This window comes from Cibotium barometz, chromosome 28 (assembly GCF_041138505.1).
Source record: "Cibotium barometz isolate CiBa-2024 chromosome 28, ASM4113850v1, whole genome shotgun sequence".
Lineage (NCBI taxonomy): Eukaryota > Viridiplantae > Streptophyta > Polypodiopsida > Cyatheales > Cibotiaceae > Cibotium > Cibotium barometz.
The window spans coordinates 32,895,839-32,902,153 of record NC_141073.1 but is presented as its reverse complement, the minus strand read 5'-3'; positions in this window follow the sequence as shown (position 1 = coordinate 32,902,153).

The following is a 6,315-nucleotide window of genomic DNA, read 5'->3' as shown; positions in this document are numbered from 1 at the left end:
CCCCAGCAGAGCCGGGGGAGTGGACATGCCGGAGCTACGGCAACGGAGGCGTCTTCTCCACAGCGTCGCCACCGTCTCCACTGGCTCTGCGTCCACCTCGTCCACCTCCTCCACCGTCTCTGCCTCCACCTCCTGCACCACCTCCACCTCCTCAAACTCCACCTCCTCCACCGGCTCCTTTCGCTCCACTGGCTCCGCCTCCTCGAGCGCCGCCACGCCTCCATCGCCATTGCTCCGGCATGTCCACTCCCTCGGCAGAGCCGGGGGATGGTCTGTGCTAGCGCAGACCATCCCCCCAGCTCTGTCGGGGAAGTGGACATGCCGGAGCAACGATGGAGGCGTCTTCTCTAGCGCCGCCACCGTCTCTGCCTCCACCTCCTCAAACTCCACCTCCTCAACACCTCGTCCACCTCCACCTCCTGCACCACCTCCACCTCCTCAAACTCCACCTCCTCAATGGGCTCTGCCTCGTCCACCTCCAACGAAGCCGCAACTATTACCTCCAACGAAGCCGCCGCAACTATTACCTCCATCACCATTGCTCCGGCATGTCCACTCCCCTGGCAGAGCCGGGGGATGGTCCCCCGGCTCTGCCAGGGGAGTGGACATGCCGGAGCAATGGCGATGGAGGCGTCTTCTCCACAGCGCCACCACCGTCTCCGCCTCCACCTCCTGCACCACCTCCACCTCCTCAAACTCCACCTCCTCCACCTCCTCAAACTCGGTCCGCCTCGTCCACCTCCAACGAAGCCACAACTATTACCTCCAACGAAGCCGCCAACTGCCGTCTCTCACAAAAAAGAAGAGCAGAGAGAAAAATCGAGAAATGAAAAAAACTCACCTCTTTTCCTGCATGCGTTCGCCTGCTTGCTGAGTTGAGAGTATCCTTCATGTACCCTGAATACCTCTTTTCCTTCATGTACCCTTAACTATGTACCATATATGTGTGTGTGGCCTAAAATATACTTAGCCTAAAGATATACACACACGTATATATGTCTAAAACTGTATTAACCTATATGTATTTTATTGCACACATACATTTTATAGTTTAGGCTATGTAAATATGTACGTATATATATTGATGTTAGTAAATGTGTGTGGTGTGTGTGTGTGTAGCCTAATAGATATATAGTCTAATATATCTATATATCCTAAAATAAGTAAAAGACTAGTCTCTTGTAAATACACACACATACACACTAAAATACATATATCCCTGTCGGGGGACTCTTAGCCTAAAATATATATAATATAATAATATAAATATAGACATGTGTGTGTATATCCCTGTCGGGGGATTCTTAGCCTAAAATATATACAATATAATAATATAAATATAGACATGTGTGTGTGTGTATTTACAAAGAGACAAGCCTTTTATAAAAATAATACTTAGAACCAATAAATGTATATATTTGTGTATTTTTTTATATATTTGTAGATACATATATATTTGTATATTTTTTATAATAAAAAAAAATTATTGTGATTATTCTCAATCGTTGATTACTCCACCTTGTTTTATCATTTCAACCGCCTACATTCTCAATCGTGATTGCTCCACCTTGTTTTATCATTTCAACCTCCTTCATTCTCAATCATGATTGCTCCACCTGTTCCTTCGTTTTTATATTTTCATTTCACATTTTCCTCTCTCTTGTCCTTTCTGCATCTTCGTATTGCCTTCCCTATGGAGCACACTATCACCTTTGAGTGGGAGCTTGATGGCTGTAGCAAAAAATCTCAAACTTTAATACTTCTCCACCAGACACGGATGTCTACAAGGGTTTTTGCGTTCTTCACACGCCCTTTCTGGAGTGAAAGCTACTAGGACCGATGGAAGCCTACAGGAAATCATCGCTCATTATGATATGGAGGGCAATAAAAACTACCTCTAGATATTACTCGAAGTAAAACACATATGCTACAATGTAGTCCTCTTTGTGCTGCTGATAGTCTTGATTCTAGTGCTAATGACATTGCCCAAGATGTCCGACATTTGGAGAGTTCAGTGGTGGATAAAGAATTAGGGACATAAAATACCCATGTTCATATCTCGAGCTCCTCCTCTGAGAGTGACTTGAATGGCTCAGCAACTGTTTTGCAACTAGGTGAAGGCACAAGCAATCCAAAAGGTTTAAAGCACAAGATCTCTGAAGATGAATGTATTGCTTCGGAGAGTATTCTTTCGGTTCTTCGTATAAGAAGGAGCAACCTTCTCTTCTACGTTCATTGTTGGAAAAAGTTACTCGAGTCATCCAAGTCCAGGAGGTGCCAAGACATTATGATGGTGATTCCATCCTAGAGTTTCCACTAACATATGGCAAAATAGGAAATATGGATGGAATGGAGCAAAAATATGATGGTCCTTTGGAGTGCCATAGGCTTAGCTGTCCTTTTTACTTGAACAATAAAAGGTATAACAACACCTTCTTTCATGGACATCTGACAAATGTTATGTCTTTAAGATGTCTTTGCGAGGACCAGCACATCAGGCGTGGACTTGGTGAATCGCATGCGGTGTGATAGTGGAGGTGACTTGTCAAATTCCTGGGTTTTGTTTGATCACACTCATCGAGTTTTTGGTTGGTCAACAATGGCTTGTCATGTTTACGACCCAAGGTGAGACTACGTACTTCAATTTTTTCCTTTCTTTCATTTACCTTGAATGATACCTGATTGAAAAAAATTCTCTCCAAAATCTTATAGTGTTCAAGAGCTGTTGACAATTGCCACATGCGAAATGAAGGAGGAGGATACAAAAAGCCAAGTACTATTATGGAAAATCCTGAATAGCACAATGGAGCAATGCGGTTATGCACCCGCATACTTCTATGGGTTTATGGTGGCTGATGAAGCAGGGTCCAATTGGTGTACAGTTAGAACCGTTTTCAATGGGGGTCTGCACAACTTTATGGAGGACAGGGAGTGAACGTGCTTATTCCATTGGAAACAAAGTTTGATGAAGCATGCTAAACAATGCGTGAAGGTAGAAAGTCGACAACACCATATTGACTTGTGTGAAGAATGGAGATTGGCAACCAATAAGGAGTCAGCTTTCTTAAAAAGTAAAGAGATTCGTGAGTGGTGGAGAAATGGACATGTTCATGAGGGAAAACTATCAATGATGGATATGTGGATGAGTTGGTGGGAAGTACGAATAGCACATTGGGGCAACCTCATGTCAAGGGTGAGAAATTTTATGGAGAAATGATATGTTGTATGGATGTATTTGCATTGGAGTCAATTTTGTGAATTCTTGTATGAAACCTCTTGTGTGCAGGTGGTCTTAAGCTCGGTGGATTTAGCACAAACCCCTCGAACAAACTTATCTGAAAGTGTACATGGGAGTTGGCTTGCTGGTGAAGGATACAAGGAAAAGGTTAGCTTGTATGATACGTGCATTTCAGATATGGCAAACGCTTTACTACAAAGTGCAAAGCAATATGCATATCAGATGGGGAAGCACAAAGGTGAGGGACCAAGCTTGAGCAAGGTCAAGACTGACACCACCACAAGTGGCTCGCATGGTCCATGAAACAGTAGCTAATACTCCTATGTATGAGGAATCAAGGCCTCTACATGGAGATAAGGAGACTATTCAACGGAAGAGGGTGAGGACAACGGAAGTAGACCAATGCTCACATCGTCCAGGTTATGTCATGCAGAGTAGACATCGTCAAAATCGGGGAACAGCAAGAAGAGTAAGTTTTGGAGATAGATCTAGAACAAACAGTGCAACAAGTCCCGCTTCAAGGGGAGGACCAAAAAGTCCAATGACTGGAGGAAACAAAGATGTCGGACATGAAGAGCCTAAACAACATTATGGCTTAATGAGCGGAGGACAAATGCATGTAAAGGAAGAGGCCGTTGGGGATGCACAATGTGGGCCATTAGACGAACCCCATTGAACTCAAAAGTCAAATGTTTGGGAGGTATTGATGGAAGACTTAAGTGCAACTCATACATACAGGGAAGCTCTATTGGAGTTGTTGCCCCTAGCTTCTACTCAGAGCGACGACATCCTGGTCCGGGAGGGCCAAAGGCTCAAATGATGTGGTTTTATCCTTCAGATGTTTCACACACATGGCATGTAGATCCAAACATAATATACAAGCCATCATACCCAGATATGTGGAAAGTGGATATTGGGACCAACATAACCAGCCAAGAGGTAGAGAAATTAGTAAAGGCAGGGTTCAAGTTAGATGTTACTCATGAAGAACCTTTTGTGTCGGGGGTGGGAGAAACGTCCACACAAGCAGCGCGGGCAACAAAGAAAGTGACAAGAGGCCACATGATGCTACATAGAATACAAAGAGATCAACCAAGTGGAGGCATTGGATTTCCAAAGAAGCAGAAAAGAGGATTGGTAGTGCCGAGGCCATGACAGCGACAGTCCTTAATGAGAGTGCAATGCAGCCATCCCCCTACTCTATTTTTCATTTGGCATGTGAGAGTGGAGAGGACTATTTTTATACACATCAAGGTACAACCTTGGTGTACATGTCCTGATTTCATGCAAAGAGAATCTAGAGGAAAGTCTTACGTTGCATGTAAGCATATCTATTTCGTCTTCTTGCGAGTTTTGGGATTACATAAGAATGAGGATATGGTCTATCACCAGAGGAAGTGGACAATATACTATCACGTCCTCGAAGCAAGGATGTTTGTGCCTATACTTAAGCTTTAATCAAGCCTCTCATGTTTGTGCCTACTTAAGCTTTAATCAAGCCTTCCATGTTTGTGCTTACTTAAGCTTATAAGGAAATGTGAAGTCAATATTTTTGTAAGAAAATTTGAACCAATATTATTTTTTTCTTGCTTTGGGATGGAGTATACTATCACGTACTCTAAAGTCTTATTGTCGGTAGCTTGCGACGCTATGGTAAAGGAGTTGTACCAACCATATATCTTCTTGTAAGGAAATGTGAACTCAATCTTTTTGTAAGAAAATATGAGCCGGGTATACTTGTTTTTACTTGTGTTGAAATAAACATTGGAAGAAAGGTACATAGATAGGTATTTTTGTGCCTATATTTAAGTTTCTTGGACATAAAATGTGTGTTTATATGTAGGAAGGTAGGTATGTAGGTATGTATGTATGTATGCATGCATGTATGTATGTATGTATTGTACAAATGTGTGTATATGTATGTATATATGTAGGAAGGTAGGTAGGTAGGCAGGTAGGTAGGTAGGTAGGTAGGTGTGTTTGAGAATATACATGTATATATGTATGTATGTATGTGAATGTATTTATTTCTCTTTCATAAATACTTATATAAAAGCTCACCAAAATGTATCATTTTTCTTACAAGCTCACATAAAACTATCTTATCTCCAAAAAGCTTGCCAAAGAAAGGTTGCAAAAAAATCAAACCCTCTTCACCGGGCCAAAAGTAAGCTTTTGGACCTTACTGTACGTTTTGTTATATCCAACGTGTCCAGAAAATGGTGCATCATGACAACCATGAAGAATTTTGGCCTAAAAAGATGATTCACTAGGCACACAAAGTCTCTCATTATAGTACAAGTCCCCTTGGCCAAATGATATTTTCCCTCAACTCTCTCAGATGGAGTCTTGGCAGTTCTCTCTAGGACGCTCAAATAAAAGGGATCTCTCTCAATTTCAGCTCTAGTGTTTTCAATTATGTTCGACTGAATGACAATCAAGGAATTAATCAAGGGTCGCCTACTCAAAGCAGCAGTCACCTTGTTCTCCTTTCCCTTAATGTATTTGATCACAAAATCATACTCGCATAGGAGGTCCATCCACCTCCTTTTCCTATTGTTTAACAAAGGTTGAGTGAATAGATATTTTAAACTTTGATGTGGTCAGTTCGAAGTTCAAACTTAACACTAAGTAGGAAATGTCTCCAATGCTTAAGGGCATGCACAATTGCGGCCAACTCGTGGTCATTGGGTAGGATTCTTCTCTTCATGGCTCCTAAGTTTCCTTGACTCATATTCTACTACTTGTCCATCTTGAGAGAGAACACACCCAATTTGTGTTCCATAGCATCACATCACTACAAAAGGTTTTTCCGTTTCTAGTATTTTCAAAATATAATTCTCAACAACCTTAGCTTTTAACGTGTCAAAAGCTTCTTGACACCTTTCATCCCATCTGAACTTTTTTCTTGTTTGGTGAGATCGGTCAGTGGAGAAGCTATCTTAGGAAGTCTCTAATGTATTTTCTCTCGAATTGTGCCAATGCTATGAAGCTCCTCACATCTATCACACACCTGGGTATAGGGCATTCTATAATCACTTTAATCTTCTGGGGATCTATGTGGATACCCTCCTTAT